This window comes from Equus caballus, chromosome 2 (assembly GCF_041296265.1).
Source record: "Equus caballus isolate H_3958 breed thoroughbred chromosome 2, TB-T2T, whole genome shotgun sequence".
Taxonomy (NCBI): domain Eukaryota; kingdom Metazoa; phylum Chordata; class Mammalia; order Perissodactyla; family Equidae; genus Equus; species Equus caballus.
Window position 1 is genome coordinate 63,447,199 of NC_091685.1, and position 19,504 is coordinate 63,466,702.

At 43.8% G+C, this 19,504-nt stretch overlaps 1 long non-coding RNA gene across 3 annotated transcripts in view; it reads left to right on the forward strand.

Moving 5' to 3' along the window:
• Nucleotides 1-13,792: 13,792 nt before the first annotated feature.
• LOC111772510 (uncharacterized) overlaps nt 13,793-19,504 on the forward strand; it is a 57,620-nt gene continuing 51,908 nt past the window's right edge. For all 3 annotated transcript variants that reach the window (XR_002806403.2, XR_011436662.1, XR_011436663.1), the window contains exon 1: nt 13,793-13,930. This is a non-coding gene — a long non-coding RNA (uncharacterized lncRNA). The remainder of the gene's footprint in view (nt 13,931-19,504) is intronic.

Sequence of the window (19,504 nt, forward strand, 5' to 3'; positions counted from 1 at the left end):
CTGGCACTGTGTCTCATTTATCCCTCAAAACAGCCCTGAGTGGTAGGTATTGTCATCCCTAATTTGGAAGATTTGGGAACTGAGAATCAGGTTAAACGACATGATTTTTCCGTATTCGTACTGTGGATTTTCTAACTGGTCCCACGATAACTCAGTCGAGGGCGGGCCCAGTTGTAGTTGCCCAGACATGAGTCTCTACAGAGCGCTCCCTTCCCTTACTGGAAACGTAATGAGCTAGAGAACGTGTTATCTTCAGCGCTTGTCTTGGGGAAGGTGGAGGAATTAGCCGTAAGAAACAGTCGATGGGCTGCTGGGGGTCGGGTAGAGTCATAACCCCTGCCTACTAGGCGGCCTTCGGGAGTGCGGGGCAGGGGCAGGGGCAGGGGCACGCAGGGGTTTGGTTTGCTGAGGTGGCGGGCGAGGGTGGAGCTGGTGCCTTCAGGACGGCAGAGGGGACGCTGAGCAGCTGCCACCAGAGGGCGCCCTCCCTTCCTCCCTGCAGCCCGAACGCCCAAACGCCTGGGGCGCTTCCCTCCCTTCCCGATGTTGACCCGGCGAAGACTGCGGGGCTGAAGGCCGGGAGAGCCGCAGCCTCCTCAAGTAACCCAGTCCAGCCCTGGCTCCACCTGCGTCCCACACCCGCCTCGTCTCCAGCATAGCCCTCCCCCCGGGAGGCCTCCCTCCTCCCTCCACCCCCCGCCCCCGCCCCCGCCCACTCCTCTCTCTGCGGGTCGTACGGTATGAATGAAACAAATCGCCCATAACTGCTTATGCAAATCGCCATAACTACCAGGAGGCGTTTTGTAAGTTGCTGTGTCTACAAACTGAGGTCATTTAGAAATTTTATGTGACTTTTACTTTGAGTAAATCTTTTCAGTACTTAATAACAGTGTTGCTGGAAATTGTTTTCCTGAGGAGAAAACAGCAAGCCCACCACGCTACGCTTGCAACAGGCTTTGTTTTTTTAACTTTTAGAGCGACAGCTAGGTAGTTTAAAAATCAAATTTCCATGTAATAATGTACACATGAGTCTAAATTAACGGGAAGGGGGTTCTGTAAAACAAAATGTAGCTTTTCCCAAATTCCTTTTTAAAAATAAAGTAATTCAGAATGCTGTAGAAAATTGTAAGATCTTTCTTCCACATTCTAGAGGAGAGAAATGAGTGGGAGGATTGGGAAGAGATAGGGAGAACGGTGGGGAAAGAAAAAGAAGGAAGATAAGAAAGGATATAGGGAAAGGAGGCATGGGGAATGGTGTGAGGAAAAGAGGATAAAATAGGTGAGGAAGAGGAAGACGGACAGAAGAGAGGCGTGAAGGGTACTCTACCACCTACCCAAAGCGCATTAAATGCGTAGAAATTAGAGCATGGGTGTTGTTGGTGCTTTGAGAGAGTTTTTCCTGACTGTGACGTGGAGCGTGAGGGTGAAATCAGAACAATCACAGAGAAACTGCTCATTCCACCATCTTTTCGAAGCATATGCTCATCTCTGTATCCACAGCTGAGGCAACTGCAGAAGGAAAGTCCAGGTCGATTCCTCTCACAAGGTGAGCGTGCTTCCGTCTGCCGTGCCGTCTGCTTGCTCCGCGCATTCCCCCACGTCATATGCTGACGGCACCCGTCAGATGCCGTCCTGGCGCAAATGCAAAAGCAGGCAGCTAAATTCGAACATAGGGAAGAAAGATAGAGCACAGCTTGTTTTCTGTTTTGGAATTTGTGATCATACATAGGTTACTTTATTTTTTTTAAATTGTAATATATTTTCTTTTAATTGAGGTATAACTTACATAAAGTGCACTAACCATGAGAATTTTTTCTTTTTTTCGTAAATTTTTTATTCAGGTCCTCTTGGCTTACAGCATTGTGTAAATTTCAGGTGGACATCACTATATTTCAGTTTCTGTATAGACTGCATCATGTTCGCCACCAACGGTCCAGTTTTTATCCGTCACCATACATATGTGCCCCTTTACCCCTTTTGCCCTTCCCCCACCCCCTTCTCCTCTGGTAACCACCAATCTGTTCACCTTATCTATGTGTTTGTTTTTTTACCTTCCACATATGAGTGAACTCATACGGTGTTTGTCTTTCTCTGTCTGACTTATTTTTCTCAATATAATACCCTCAAGGTCCATGCATGTTGTCGCAAATGGCACAATTTTGTCTTTTTTTATGGCTGAGTAGTATTCTCTTATATATACCACATCTTCTTTATCCATTCTTCCCTTGATGGGCACTTCGGTTGATCCCACATGATGACAGTTTTTTACAAATATGTTAGGGCCATGTAACCACAAACCAGATTAAGATACAGGATGTTTCTGGATTCCCATAGGCTCCCTTTGCCCCCTCCCCATCAGTAACCCCCAAAGGTAACCACTTTTCTAGTCTCTATCAGTATAAATTAGCTTTGCCTGCTTGAGATATATGCATGGAGAGAGAGATAGATAAGTAAATGGATATTTGTGTTTGGCTTCTTTTTCTCATCGTTGTCTGAGGTTCATCCACACACAGTGTGTATATAGCAATAAGTCATTCGTTTTCTCTGCTGTATTTCATTGCAGCATATTTTTGGATATTGTGAATATATCCGTTTTGTTGTTGATGGGCATTTGGTTGTTTTGAGCTTTTGGTTATTATGAATAAAGCTGCTGTGGACATTCTTGTACCTGTCTTGGTGGACACAGACACTCATTTCTCTACTGTCTACACCCAGGAGTGGGATTACTGAGTCAGAGGGTAGGTTTAGCTTTAGTAGGTACCAAACCCCTGGTTACTTTAATGCAAAGTGTCTTGGACAGAGAAGAATCCTCCAGAGAGATTCTTATCTGTGGTTTTTAGAGGACCCAGTAAGCTGCCAGAGGGTGGGAAGAGGGACAGAAGGAATAAACTGATGGAAGATTGTAAAATTGAAAAAACAGAGGGAAGAAAAAAGAGGGTGCAGACAGGGCTCCCGCACACGGGGTGAAGAAGACTTGGCTAGGGGATGTTGAGGTCAAGGCACATGAAGGTGGCAGAGAGGACACTGAGACTCTTTTTAGCTGGTTCTTCTGTATTGAATATTCTCTTGCTAATCACCAAAGAGGAAAAAAATGGAAAAGATAAAGCTTTTACAAGAGGTTCAAGTCATTCAGAACTATGCCATTTGCCTTTAAAAATGAGTAAAGTCATTTTCCTGAAGACAGAACCAAAAATAAACACCCCCTGAAATCCCGTTATGTGACCATCCTGTGGTGACATGAGGCTGAGTTCTGAAGGAGCCCACCACGCAGAGATAGGAGGGAAGTGCATTCCAGGCAGAAGCACGGCTGGTGCAAAGGCCCTATGGCAGGGCCAAGTTTGGCCTATCTGAGGAACACAAACAAGGCCCGATTGTCCAGAGCACAGGGAGTGAACAGAGAGAGTGGGTCTGAGACGAGTTCTGAACGGTAGCCTGGGGCCAGGTCATAGAGGCCTTTGTGACTCAGAGGAAGGACTTTGGAATTTATTCTAAGTGCAGTGGGAAATCGTTAGAAAGCTTTAAGCAGAAGGATAATTTTATCTGGCATATATCTTTTAAAGGTCGCCCAGGTGGTTTTGTGAAGAGGGGTAAGCTTGGAATCAGGGAGGCCAGGCAGGTTGATACAGCACTGATAGCACAAAAACTGATGGTGGCTTGGATCTGATGGTGGGTGGAGTCGTAGCGGTTAGAGATGGAGAGAAGAGAGTGGATGTGGGTGCGTGGTGGACGCAGATTCCAGAAGCTGGATGTTTGCCTCAAGCAGCTGAGCGATCATGTTGCCGTTCTCTGAGATGGGGCTGCCTGAAAGAGGAGCAGATTTGCATGGGGGGAGGGTAGAATCAAGAGTTCTTTTTTTGAGCAAGTTCATTTGAGATGCCTGTGAAACCAATCAAGTGTTAGTCTCGATTTCTGCGCAGAGGTCAGGGCTGGAAACGTAGATGTGAGGAGCCAAGGGGCAGCAGGACGAATTCCCTAATGCTCTTCGTTAAATTGCTACTGCCTCTGGCTTCCTCTGCCAACTTTTTTTTCTCTTTCCAAATCCCTGCAACCTCCACCCTCCCGAGATCATGCAGCCACCTTTCCTAGGCCTGTTGGCTCCTTCTCTCTGCAAATGTGAGGACCTGAGCTGACCAAAGTCCTTACTGACCCTGCTCACTTTTACATTTAGAACAGCACCACCTTCCCATCCATTCCCATTGCCCTCCCCCATCCCCCAGTCTGAGATACACCTACACATATACCTACATATGTATATATATATTCTTCTGGTTCTTGCAGCAAATATAGACATAAACACATTTTAAGAAAAGTTCACTGAATTTAACATTTAGGTAGACTTCCAAAATACCAGATAATATCCATTTTTAATGATCTTTGCACTATTTCTCAGATGGAGAAATTGAACTACCGGTGGACTAGGTTTCCATGCATAGCTTATCAGTGGTGGAGGCAGAAATTAAGTCCAGTTCAGCGTCTCCTGCGCTGGGGAGCAGAACCACAGAGCCACTACAGCACAGCCAGTGATTTCTTCCATCTCCAGCTCGGCCTGCTGCCTGCAAGCTCACGACCTTTGGTGTCATTCAGACCAGAGGAAAGAGGAATGAACTGTGATTCCAGAGCCCAGCATTGAGTATTGGCTCTGACACTGGAAACCAAAAGGAAGGAAAATAATTACTGAGCACTTTTATGTGGCAAGAACTATGCCGGGTACGTTGCTGGTTATCTATCTGAATTTCCACACCAATCCTGTGAAATGATTCTTATTAGCCCTATTTTACAGATGAAGAAACAAGCTGAGGCTGGAGAAATGACTTCTTTGAGTTTGGGAATCAATCTCCCTGATTCTGTTATCCTCGATTGCCTATCCTTATTGTGTGTCCTTGTGCCAGTCTTTTAACCTCTCTGGGCTGGGGTTTTTTCATTTATTAAATGGGACATGAAAAAGCTGATTTCTGTAGTCTTATCTAGCTCTAATATTCTAGATTCTAAATGCATTTAAATGTGTTTAATTTTTGTTTCCTAAGCTAGAGTTTTGAATCATACAGTAACTGAAATGCTTTAGCCAGAGTACGATTTCCACCCTTTCCTGGCAAGAGAGGATAATGACCCTGCATTTGGAGGCTCTGGCACAAAGGGATTTGTCACCCTGACACCAGAAGTGAAAGGCCACTTAGAAATATAAAGGATACTGTCATAGCTTCTTTGTTCCCCTTGTTTACAGCTCTTGATTTCTTCTTTTCTTTCTTTATCTCTGGAAAATACTTGTCATTTTCTAAATCCTCGTGCTTTGAAGACCAAGTTTACCAGGGGAATGTCAAAGAGACGCAGGATTAAATACAGAAGTGATTCTGTTCACTTCCAGCTGCAGAAGCCTGCCGCTGTCACCCCAGACCCCGTCATCTTGCCTCCCTTGTGAGAGCAGAGGCCTGGGCATTCCAGGATCATCATTTCCTTTAGACTTTTCCAACAGCAAAGGTCAAAGGGCTGTTTCTTAATTGCCTTTCTTTCTGCCTGGGTCCTGAATAGCGTTCTGATGGCAGAAAGGAAAAGCAGCGCTGGTCAAAACCTATCTTCAGTGAGAGTTACCTTGGGGTTTTAATCTCATGTTAAACCCATTTGATAGTTGTCCATTTATAACGTGTTTTAAAACTCTAGCAAGGCGAGTCTTCTCTCTCTTAGTGTTCTTGACCAATTATTTACCCAGGAAATTTTATTATTTTATTAATTTTTTAATAAAAGATCCAACATGAATTTTTTTTTAATCATGAATGGGTGCTGCATTTTGTCAAGTACTTTTTCTGCATCTATTTGTATGATCATATGATTTTTCTTCTTTAGCCTGTTGATATGCTGGATTACATTAATTGATTTTTTAATGTTAAACTAGCCTCGCAACTCAGGATAAATCCCACTTGGTCATGGTGTATAATTCTTTTTCTACATTGTTGGATTCAATTTGCTAGTAAATTTAAGAATTTTTGCATCTATGTTCTTGAGAGATATTGGTTTGTAGTTTTCTTTTCTTGTAATGTCTTTGTCTGGTTTTGATATTAGGATAATGCTGTCTTCATAGAACGAATTAGGAAGTATTCCCTTTGCCTCTATTTTCTGGAAGAAATGGTAGGGAATCAATATCATTTCTTCCTTAAATGTTTGTTGAATTATTGATTTATTTTCTTTAATAGATAAAGGCCTATTCAGATTGTAAATTTCTCCTTGTATGAGTTTTGGAAGAAAGAGTTTGGTAGAAAGATTTGTGTCTTTCAAAGAATTGATCCATTTCATCTGTTATCAAACTTGTGGGCATAGAATTATTATTATCCTTTTAATGTCCAGGGGATCAGTATTTATGTCTTTAATGTATTTATATACTATGTTATGTATTTTTAATGTACATGGATCTTTCATTTCTGATATTAGTAATTTGTATCTTCTGTCTTTTGTCCTTGGTTAGCCTGGCCAGAGGTTTATCCATTTTACTGATCTTTTCAAAGAATCAGCTTTTGGTTTTGTTGGTTTTCTTTATTGATTCCCTGTTTTCAATTTTATTGATTTATACCCTAATTTTTGTTATTTCTTTTCTTCTGCTTACTTTGGATTTAGTTTGCTCTTCTTTTTGAGTTTCCTAAGGTGGAAGCTTAGATTACTGGTTTTAGATCTTTCTTCTTTTCTAATATATGTATTCAATGCTATAAATTTCCCTTGATGCACTGCTTTCACTGCATCCTACAGATTTTGGTAAGTTGCATTTTCATTTTTCACTTAGTTGACAATATTTTTAAATTTCTCTTGAGACTTCTTTGACCTGTGTGTTATTTCGAAGTGTGTTGTTTAATCTCCAAATATTTTAGAATTTTCTCTTTGTTATTGATTTCTACTTTAATTCCATTGTGTTTTGAGAGCACACTTTGTATAGTTTCTATCTTTTAAAATTTGTTGAAGTGTGTTTTGGTTAAGAATGTGGTCCATCTTGGTGCATGTTCCATGTGAGCTTGAGAAGTATTCTGTTGTTGTTGAATGAAGTAGTCGATAGATGTCAGTTGTATCCAGTCAACTGGTGGTGGTTTTGAGTTTGGCTATAGCCTTACTGACTTTCCGCCTGACGGATCTGTCCATTTCTGACAGAGGGCTGTTGAAGTGTCCAACTATAATATAATTCATAATAAATAGTATATATTATTTATTATATTATATATTATATTTATTATATATAATAAAATTATAAATAATAAATTATAGATATATAAATGATAAAATTATTTATAATATATAATAAATATAATATAATTCATCTATTTCTCCTTGCAGTTCTATCCATTTTTGCCTCAGGTACTTTGACATTCTGTTGCTGGGTGCATATACATTAAGGATTACTATGTCTTCTTGAAGAATTGACCTCTTTATCGTAATGCAATGCCCCTCTTTATCCCTGATAATTTTTTTGCTCTGAAGTCCATTTCGCCTGAAAGTAACAATAGCTATTCTGATTAGTGTCAACATGGTATATCTTTCTCCATCTCTGGAATGTTTTTAAGTACTACATCAAATTTATCACTGATGAAATTATTACTGTGGAAAATGTAACTAATCTCACAAAAGGCAGTATAGTAAGTTATTTTCAGTCATTCATACCTTAGTAAGAATTAGTATATAAGATCCTTTCAATAAACAGGTAAAGATAATTTTATGTGGAAGGAAATGAGGAAGTTGTAAGAGATTAAGAGTCAGTAGCTGAGAGGGGAGGATGGAAGCCCCACAGAAAGAAAGGAGAGGTAGTCAGATGTAAAAGGCAAATCTTGCGCTCTTTGAGATTTTTGCACAAGGCTGAAATTGCCTGAATGCTTTATTCTTTCCTCTTTTTTGTGTGAGGAAGATTGGCCCTGAGCTAACATCTGTTGCCAATATTCTTTTTTTGGCTTGAGGAAGATTGTCGTTGAGCTAACATCCGTGCCCATCTTCCTCTATTTTATGTGGCACGCCACCACAGTGTGGCTTGACAAGTGGTGCTAGGTCCACGTTTGGGATCCAAACCTGTGAACCCTGGGCTGCCGAAGCAGAGGCGGGGATGCCCGAGGGCTCCCAGAACAACCCAGTGCCCACAATACCTAGTGGCTCTTTACACTCTATCACAGAACTTACCATGGCTTCTCTTATTAGGCTGAGGAAATTGAGGGGAAGACAAAACTGATTTCCAGATTACTCCTCAAGGTTTCTTTTTGCCACATCCTCTTTTCTTATCTCAAACTCTTCTTACTCAGACCGCATCAAGGTAGCACATTATGTCCAGTTCTGCTCAACGCCAGGAAGCAGGACATTCTCTCAACGCCCACTTCCTGCCAGTGTCAGTCCTGAGCGGATCTGTCCTGGCAGGCCAGGCCTTTCAGCCAAGCTGCGTGTGTGGAGTGTCTTGATGGCATGATTTGAAGAGTGCCAGCCAGGCTGCCACATCCAAAAAGTTTCTTTCCCGCCCATGCCTAAAATTCCGCCCTTAATGATTCATACCTGCTAACACCTGGTCCTAGGAAGGAAAAGACACAGAAGGAAAATGCTACCTGTTTACTGCCTAATTTTGCTTGGGGATGGCCCATGACTGGGGTCATAAAGGGACTTCTGAGTGTATGAATTGGAATGTCTTATAACTTTCCAGTAAATGCTGACAAAATTCAGTATGAGGCCTCAAGGCTTTGAGGCAGGGGAGAGAAAAGTCAAAAAGGGTTTCTGTGACTATTTCTTAAGGGGCAGATTAACAGCAATGAGCTGGGTTTGATCAAATTCAGGCTAGATCATGGCATTTAATAAATGCTCAATTGAATATCCTTGTTTGTATTCATTATGCTATATTACTTATGTTCATGTAACAGCATATGAATAAAGTTGCATGCTAGCATGCCACTGTTCCACTTTGTCTTTATTGGACCAAATTTATTATTATTGTAGTGATTTGGTAGCTTGACTAAAATTCTGCTGGGTATTCACATGATCACATACTCTAATCTCTCTTCTACCTATTTACCTCTCATTCTTTTCCACTCTTCTCCCATCAACCAATTCATATACACACGCCCCACAGCAATCTACACACATTATTACTTTCTGAGACTGGCTACATGTGGACATTTTTGAGTATCAAATGAGGACCCATTTTTACCACCCTTGGGCCAGGCCCTATCTCCAACTCCAGGATTGCTGGGGCCTCCAGAGTAAACTCTTCAGGCTCTGCTGCCTTCAGTTGTCCCACTTTCATTATGACAGCCCATCCAGGAAAGCCTGTAATTCAGTGGGGCAAAATGGAAACGTCCCTGGACACAGTCAGGAGGTCTGGGTTTGGGCACCTATTCCACCATTTTCCATTTATAAAGGGTTCTGTAAGATAAGTAGAAGTTAGCCGGGTCTATAATAGAAATAAGATCTTACCATGTGGAGGGGAAAACACGTGAAGTATACGCCAGTGTGTAGAACAGAATTATTCACAATAGCCCAAAGGTGGAAACAACCCAAGTGTCTATCAACAGATGAATGGATAAACAAATGTGGTATATCCATACAACGGACTATTATTCGGCCATGAAAAGGAATGCTATTCTGACACCTGCTACAACATGGATGAACCTTGAAAATATTACGCCAAGTGGGAGAAGCCAGACACAAAAGGATAAATGTTGTATGATTTCATTTATATAAAATATCTAGAATAGGCAAATTCACAGAGACAGAAAGTAGATTAGATATTAGTAGGGGTTGGGTGAAGGGGGAGTGGGGACTTATTGCTTAATAGGTACGGTTTCTGTTGAGGGTGATGAAAAATTACGGAAATAGTGGTGATGGTTGCACAACATTATGAATGTAATTAATGCCACTAAATTCTACACTTAAAAATGGTTAAAATCGGGGCCGGCCCGGTGGCACAGCAGTTAAGTGTGCATGCTCTGCCTCGGGGTCCCGGGGTTCAATGGTTAGGATCCAGGGTGTGGACATGGCACCACTCATCAAGCCATGCTGTAGCAGGCATCCCACATATAAAGTAGAGGAACATGGGCATGGATGTGAGCTCAGGGCTAGTCTTCCTCAACAAAAAGAGGAGGATTGGCAGATGTTAGCTCAGGGCTGATCTTCCTCAAAAAAAAAAAAAATTTCAAATGGCAAGTTTTATTTTATATATATTTTGCCACAATAAAAAGTAAAAAGAAAAAAAACCTCGTGGGTTTCATAATAAAACTACAGACGTGCTTCAAGATGCCTGGCATGGAAATAGACCCATGGAACTAGGCACAGAGCGAAAACTAAGTGGAAAAACACGTATGAAGGCCTAGAATCAGGCCAACCCAGCTTGTTTGGGAATGGCAACCTAGCCAAAGAGAAGTCACCAGGAGCGGGGCAGCAGATAAGGCTGGAGAGATGAGCAGACGTCTGATCAGGAGAAGCCTCATGTCCCGTGCAAAAGAGAGGGAACTCGACTCAACCCAGGGAAGAATTTTCAAGCAGGAAGGAACCTATGTATGATCTGGTTTGCCCATGAGGAAACTCACTCCAGCAAGTGTGGGGAGGTATCGCACAAGAACAATATTGCAAGCAGAGGGACGAGTTATAACACTGCTGGGTTAGGCTAGGCAAGAAATAATAAGCCGTAGCCCAGGGACACCACCAACCAGCAGCATATACAGGGCCCCTAAGATCCAGTTTAAGTGACAGGAGACCCACCCGGTTCTCTTGGTTTTGTTTCCTGCCTTCACACAAGCTTTACCTGCTCTAACAGGTGTGTCCTCCAGGGGGCTGATACCAAGTCCTGAAACTGGGAGAAAGCCCAGGTGGCATTTAGCTCAGTGATGAGAATCACCTGAGTGAGCCCTGGACACTCTAACCTAATGTCTCTCTTCCTGGCAAGGTCCTCTCAGGGAGAATGCCCTAATAAGGGAAACAAAAGATGGGTGTTTCCCTTCAGTCTGAGAAAATTCCTTTTTTTTTTTTATTTGCTGAGGAAGATTTGCCCTAAGCTAATGTCCACTGCCAATCTTCCTCTTTTTGTATGTGAGCCGCTGCCACAACATGACCACTGACAGACAAGTGGTATAGGTCTGCACCCAGGAAACAAACCTGGACCACCGAAGCAGAGCATGCCAACTTAACCACTAAGCCCTCGGTCTGAGAAGATTCTAATTGCTCACTTGTACTCTGAAGCTGCCTGTCCTACTTCTCTTACCCAGACGGGGTGAGCCTCTCTCAGCTCTGAAAGAATGCACTTCCTCCTGCTGTCTTTGGTCTCCCTGTCCATTCCCCAGCCCCACTGCTCTGGAGGCTGTGTGTAGACCCTGCTTCTCACTGGGCCACCCCACTGCCCATGGCTCCCCACCAGCACTGCGGCCCAGTTGGAGACTGTGCTCCTAACCCAAAAGGGATGCCCCCCCGTCGGCTGCTCACTGGGATGCTCTCGGATCCGGCTCCCCACTGGCAGCCTCCCGACTCTGAGACTCTGTTAAGCCGATTACAGGGTGTGCTGGGGCCCCACCTCTGTGTTCACGGACCTCATGTTGGTAGCTTGAAATAAGCCGTGGTGGGAGTATTTACAGCACAGAAATCTGCAAACATCACAAATCAGAGCTTTTCTTTCTGGAGAGCCAGTTGTCCTTTTCGTCAGTACACCACTGACTGGGCTTCTGGTTCTTTCAGAAGAAAAAGAAAAAAACTGATCTGGAAGTGTTAGGCAGGGCTTCATTTCTTTCAGGGATCTGGGTCCCATCACCTCAGAAGGCAGGAGGCAGGGCTCCTGAAAATCTAAAGCTTCGCATCCCACCCATGTGGTAGGGCTAATTGGGAGAGGCTGGCTCAGTTCAGGAAGACTGGGTTCCACCTTGTAGGGTACCCTCCCCAGGCTGAGATGGCTCTATTGGCCTCTTGAACTAAAGCAGAGCTCTTCAGCAGGAGGGAGCGTGTGTGCCCTTCCACGATGGGGATCCAGCTTCCTGTAATTCTCAACCCGCGTCCTCTGCCCATGGTCCTGAGGTTCGAATGCAAGCGATGCCGCCCCCCTCCCAGGCATTTGGACAGTCTTCTCCAAGCACCTCCTGTGGGAGCCGGACACATCAGTCACACTCTCTACGATTCTCAATGAATGGTGTCTCACTGACACTCCTAGTTTCAACTGGAAGGGCTGAAAGGTGTTGAAGGGCAGAAAGGAGAAAGATGTAACCAACTTGGTTTTACTGTGTTATGGTGTTAGGGCTTTGATACATTTGAGATTGCATACATTGTTGCTTTTGTTTTTGTCATTAGGTGGATGTAATTTTCTTACGATTACACTCTGAACCTCAAGCTCCTTCTCCCTGTCGTGGGTTGAATTGCGTCTCCCCACAAAATTCATAGTTGAAGTCCTAACCCCCAGTACCTCAGAATGTGACCTCATTTGGAAATAGGGCCATTGCAGATGTAGAAGTTAAGATGGGGTCATACTGGAGTAGGTGGCCCCTAATCCAATATGACTGGCGTCCTTATAAAAGCAGGAAATGTGGACACAGGCAGCATTGCAGGGAGAACGCCACGAGAACGTGAAGATGGCCATCTACAAACCCAGAGACCCACTGGAGCAGGTCCTTCCCTCAGTTCTGGGACGGCAGCAACCCTGCCTGCACCTCCGTCTCAGACTGCCAGCCTCCAGAGCTGTGAGACAATGCATTTCTGTTGTTTAAGGCCCCAGTCTGTAGTCCTTTGTTACAGGTTTTAGCAGACAGTACACTCGACCATGAATTTACTTTTCTTGTAAATTCACCAGGATTTGCAGACAAGCAAAACTGTCATGGTTCACTAAAGCCTCAGAATCTTTCGTTTTAGGTAACTTTTTTTATTACTTAGAGTGGGGGGAGGGGAACCGAAATACTGCAGTGCTATCTAAATTTAGAACTACTATAGTCCCAATAACTTAGAAATATTTAAAAGTTACTTAAGACAAATAAAACACCGTAAGACACATTAAACTCTATTTTCATGGCTCTGAAGTTTCTTTTTGCATTTGTCAACACACGTATTTTCAAATAGTTGGGATGACTGGCCGTGTGCTTTCTTGTGTTCTACGTTTTTCATTTAACATTATCTGATAAAAATATTTCTACATAGTGATAACGTTCCTATGCTTATTTAAATAGCCACATATTATTTTGTGCCTCTCACGTATTATTCACCATTTGTTATTTTCTAATTTTTCACTATGAATATTTTTGTATAATTTACTTTTTTTTTTTTTACTACATTTGAATACTTCCTTGAGGTATATACCCAGAACAGAAACTCCTGGGTGACACAGTTTCCTGGTTCCTGTGACATATTACTCCATTCCAGTATTCTCCAGACAGATTGAGCCCATCTGTGGTTTCACCAGAAATAAAAACTGAGTGTGCAGGCTTCTCCATCATCTTGACGTCATTTAGTTTTATAATTTTAAAATTATTTCCCCTAGTTTGAAAAGCTTTCCCTAGTCTTAACGTTGCTTTAGTTTTTCACTTATGTCACGGCTAGGCAGGTAGCCCCAGGCACTTTGAAGGCATCTGCTTATTTTTATACTTTCCTGAGATGTGAGCGATATGCAGCGCACGCTAGCTCGCGGGGCTGGCCCCAAGCGGCGGGCCGGGCCGGGCTGCCCCTCGGGCGGGTCCCGCCGCGCCCCCACCGCGGGGCTCAGGGCTCGCTCTGGATCCGCGCCCACCAGGGGTCAGCCTCGGCTCGGCTTCGGGCTGACTTCCCACAATGCAGCGGGTCTGAGTCCGCACGCCGGGAGGTGACCGAGCTGCGGCTGCTGCGCCGAGCCCCGGGGTTTGCGGGGCGGCTGGGGGCGGGGCTGCAGCCGCCGCCGCTGTCCCCGCCCGGTGCCTCCTGCGGGCCGCCGCCCCGGCTCGCGGCGCGCCCTCCCGAGCCTCGGAGTCCTCTCCACCTGGCGCTGTGCGAGGTAAGGGGGCTCTTCCGGACATCCCTTTGTGGGGAGTGAAGTCTTTTCTTAGTTGTGCAAACAGAAGTCTTAAGCTGCCAAAATTTAGAGATGGAGCAACCAGCTGTGCTCGGAGGCATCTATTTCAAAACTCTTTTGTCTGCGTCCCTTTCTCCCTGTCCCTCCAGACTGCTGGGCTTTGGAAGCCTGACTGGGGGAGTTTGTGGGGGGTAATTTCAAGCCCTTGGTTCATCCCTGTGTCTTGTGTATGGACGCAAACTCTGGGGTGGGGTTAGAATGTGTGAGAACTTGGATGGGTGTGGGCTGGGTTTCTTGCGATGTGTGCATGTGTGGGAACTCAGGAAAAATTAGATGACCGTAGGGGTCTCTTTCATAGCGGGGGGGGGGGGGGAGGGTCTCGCGCCCCCGCTGTTTCGGGTACTTAGTGAGCGGCGTCTGTCACGTGCCGCGTCTCCGCCACCCTATCAGGAGGTGAGTATCCTGTGATCTAAGCCAATGGGTGCCCTCAAGTTCTAATAGACCCCAAAACGCAGCATACCAGCACTACTCTCCAGGACCCTGCTTCCCAACAGTCGCTGCTGCCACAGCCCGGAGCGCCTTACAGTACAGCTGACTCTAGTTTGGGGATCCCACAAAGCTTTTCAAAAAGTAAAGTTGGGCAGATATAAAGCACTGGAATATAGGGCGCCTGGGATAGCTTAAGACTGTCGGTGTCTGTGCTCCCCAGCCTGTTTCTGGGTCACACTGCATGGCTCCAGCCATTCGGGCTCACTTTCTCTTACCCTATTTCTCCCCTTGGTAATAATGCCAACCTCCAATAATGCCGACCTGAAAGCCCCAGCTACAATTCTAGGGTGACTCCACCTTTGCCCACTTCTAAAGACTCAGAGAAGCACTTGAATCCTCTGGTCCCTATCCCCAGTGTAAAATCAATGATATTTTGAAAGGTATGTTTTCCTTTAAACTTTCACCCAATATTATGTCTATTCCAATAAATATCAATTCATTGATTTTACTTGTGAAATCCAAGCAGTTTAGTTTACTGCTTAGTAATAGAAATTAAAACTGGCAAAACTAGCTAGAAGATATATTCTTCAGCAGCATGATCCTACTTAATAAATTAGCTGATAGTAAAAGGCAGATGATGGGAAATCACGCAAGCTTGCTTCTAGAACATTTCTGCATCTAAGAAGAGAAGGTTGGACAATTAAATTGTCTCTGTTGCTCCTTTCAAATGGAAAATGCTATCAATGAACGCGGATTCTTTTTTTGCTAGACACACCTCTTGATTTGAGATAACAATCAAAAATAAGAAATTTTTTTCAAACTGTTGTCACCTGCCCTATACCCAAGGAAAGAAGTCAGTCTAAGAATTGTTAGGATTCTAAATCTTTGTTAAGCCGAAATTCTTTTTTTCTTAAGATTTTATTTTTTCCTTTTTCTCCCCAAAGCCCCCCGGTACATAGTTGTGTATTTTTAGTTGTGGGTCCTTCTAGTTGTGGCATGTGGCATGTGGTATGCTGCCTCAGCATGGCTTGAAGAGCAGTGCCATGTCTGCAGCCAGGATCCCAACCGGTGAAACCTCGGGCCTCCCAAGTGGAGCGTGAGAACTTAAGCACTCAGACACGGGGCCGGCCCCTAAGCAGAAATTCTTAATGGTCCTTAACCCTGTCTCTGGGTACTTTCCTCCAGAAGTGTCAGTTCTCTATCAAAATATGAAATTATGAATTACTCCTTATGTATAATATGTTCTATTCAGAAACTAATCGTATTTTCCATCTAATATTAATATTCATTTAAAAGCTTTGTGTATTTGTGAGTAAAAGGATACAAATCTTTAGAAGATTCAAAGGAAGAACAGAAAATTGTCTTAGCTAGTATACATCAGTGATTCCCATCGTGAGGTCCTTGGTGAGTGGCGATAAACCCAAAAGATAAAACCAAAATCTAGTAAGTCATTAATAGTCACCAACATCCACAAGAACTGGAAGGCACCATTTGAACCTTAAAAGGAGCCGTTTAAAGCTGTGTTAAAGATAACTTTGCACAGTAGACAGCAAGCACCAGTAAGCCCGTAGCCTCAAGAGATTCATGTGGAAAGACACTAACACCCACATAAAGAAACTGAAATACCAATTCATGGGCTAACTAAAAATAAGCTGATTAAGTGTTTCCCACATCAACTGTAAATATATGCACTTTAGGTTAATCTAAACAGTTGGCACATTGCTTTTACAACCTTCCGATGGCCTTATTACTTCAAAAAACGGCACAGCTGGCTCAGTTCTTGCTTCTGAAGGAGGTAGACTAACAAATTGACTTCTAGCCACAGACTGGAGTTTACAAGAGCTAGTGCAAACAAGCAGCTCGTAATTTACTCATTTCTTGGGCAGATATTTATCAAGGACCTACTAAGTGCAAGACTGGACTCCTTGCTTTAGCCCACTCCTAGTGAAAAATAGCTGCAGGGATGATCTCGTGCTGGGGGCTGCGTCAGCAGGACCATATGAATAGGGGCCAGGATATTTCTCAGACAATGAGGAAGCCAGAGCATCTCTCGCAAGAACCATGAAGACCCCAGGAGCTCAATTTAAACACACACCACTTATTTTGGAGGGAGAAAGGGATAGAGAAAGTACCTCAAAATATTTCCCCTTTAGCTTCCATCTTTGTGGTGCCAATTTTTTAAAAAATTCTTCATTATATGGGGCTGGCCCCGTGGCCGAGTGGTTAAGTTCGCGCGCTCCGCTGCAAGCGGCCCAGTGTTTCGTTGGTTCGAATCCTGGGCGCGGACATGGCACTGCTCGTCAAACCACGCTGAGGCAGCGTCCCACATGCCACAACTAGAAGGACCCACAACCAAGAATATACAACTATGTACTGGGGGGCTTTGGGGAGAAAAAGGGAAAAAATAAAATCTTTAAAAAAAAAAAAAAAAAATTCTTCATTATATAATGATACTAATTATTCTAATATAGTCATGTAATATGAGACTATAGAAGCTGTTGTTCTGATTAACTCGAGAGAGCTAATCATATGTGAACTATCCTAACTTTCCAATAATAAAAAACCCACCCTATTTATATCAGATATTTGTTCAATAAACATCCTAGCATGGTGCTAAGATTGGAAATACAAAGGAGAATAATTGAATCCCTGACTTTACGAAGCTGATCTAGTTGAGGAAATCAATGCACAGATAATCATAATACAACGTTTGTTTGTTATGGTGATAGATTTCTGCTCCTGATGCTGTGGGTTCCTATTCCATTTTGGTGGAGTTGGTTGGGTAAGGCCTTCTGGAAAAGTTAGTGCCTGAAATTAGCAATAAAGGATGACTGACTTTTAGCCAGGAGTAGGGAAAGATTGCTGGAGGAAGAGGGACAAGCCTTAGCAAAACCATAGAGGTAAGTGTCAAGATATGAGGGCCCGAAAGATAAGAGGTGAGACTGAAGAGAGAGGCAGGGGTCAGATCATAAGAAGACCTTGTAAGGGGCGGGGAGCCACTGAAAACTTTAGCGGGAGATTGACAGGATCGTATCTGCTTTAGGCAGCTCACTCTGAAGCCTGAGTGAAGGACGGACTTAAGAGGCCAAGAGGCAGGAAGAACTGGTAGAAGGCTGGAGCAGTGATTAGGAAAGAAATGATGAGGGCTTAGCATTTGTGGAAGGCCTCACCAACTTCCGCTTTCTCATACATTGTTTTCTGTGATTGTCATAACCAGCCTTTGCTGTCAGTAGGGTAAGAGTCCCCTCTTCGTTTTGTAAGTGCTTGCCTGTGCTTTGTGTACATTACCTCTAACCCTATAAAAATCCTTCAGATTAGGTATTATGAGCCCACTTTACAGAAGTTGATACTGAGGCAGGGTCAGGGTCAGCCCCAGGTCCAGTGTCTAGTGCAGAACTCGTTGTGAACGATAGGGGGGTCCTACTCTTCTAGAGAATGAAGCAAGACAGCCCTTCTAGGCAAATCTACGCCCTGGACACACTTCTCAGGAGTCAGCATGGCAATAAGACCACAATGCCCCACTTCTTAAGCAGTTCTGTCTCTGCATTTAAGAGTCCTATTGAACAAATCAGTGTGATGATTCCTTGAAATATTAAACATAAATTATCATGTGATCCAGCAATTCCATTTCTGGGTGTATACCCAAAAGAAGTGAAAGGAAGGTCTCAAACAGGTATCTGTACACCCATGTTCATCACAGCCTTATTCACGATAGCCAAAAGGTGGAAACAACCCAAGTGTCCATTGATGGATGGATGGACGGATAAACAAAATGTAGTGTATACATTCAATGGAATATTGCTCAGCCTTAAAAAGGAAGGAAATTCTGACATATGCTACAGCATGGATGAACCTTGAGGACATTGTGCTAAGTGAAATAAGCCAGTCACAAAAGGACAAATACTGTTAGATTTCACTTACGGTAGTCAAATTCATAGAGACAGAAAGTAGGATGGGGGTTGCCAGGGCCTGGGGGAAGGAGGGGTGGGGCGTTGTTGTTTAACAGGTACAGAGTTTCAGTTTGGGAAGATGGAAAGTGTTCTGGAGATGGATGGTGGTGATGGTTGTGTAACACTGTAAATGTGCTTAATGCCTCCGAACTGTACATTTAAAAATGGCTAAAATGGTAAATTTTATGTTGTGTGTATTTTACCATCAAAAAAAGTCCCACTGAGCATCACATTGTGATCAGCTAACCAAAGTCTGGGGCCCTGTGATAAATTAATGATAAGGAAGACTACGAAATGCAAATCAAAAATTAAAACAGACATCTCATAAAACCCAGCCCAAGGAAAGAATGCTGGCTGGATTCCTAGAGGACACATCACAGAAGTATAAAGCTGGAAGGTACCACAGAAACTGTTTAGTTGAGCTTCCACCTGCAGATGACAACAGTGAGGCCCAGAGTTATCAAGTGACTTGCCCAGGGTCACTGAGCAAGTTCAGGCAAAGGGAGAATTCGAAGCAAAAACTGGTTTCTGCCAACCAGTGGTGCCTGGCACTGACGAGGAACCTCTTTGAGCTGACAGACAGAGGTGTGCTCTGGCCTTTTCTTTTTAAGCAGAAAGAGAAACCAAGTTTCCATGTTTATTAGCCTTGCAGCAGCAAATTTGTAGGATTACAATAACTGAAGAGATTCACGTGCTTAGAATTTGGTGTTCGATTGCTGGCTTTGTCTAGGTAACAAGATGAGAAAGTGGTGAGAAGTTGGAATTTGTTCAATCATTCATTATCAAATATGTGAGGGCCTATGTTGTGCCAGATATCCTCTCCACTTTACACTTTTTCTGTCTAGTAACAGCTAGCTGTCTGCCAGCTTTATTCTAGATGCTCTGCCAGTCACCCTTGGACATAAACTCCTGAGTTACATACGCCTCCGTTGGCTCCTGGACAGGTCAGTAGGGGAATAGGTAGAGCTGGAGGGGAAGTGATACGGGGTACAGTGGGAGGGTGCCAGATACCAAAGAGAGTTGCAGTTCCAATGAGGAAGCCACCTAGAGCTAACGGATTCTCATTAGGAAACATGTCTAGGGGCTGCAGCTGCAGAAGGATTGGAGTCATGCTCAT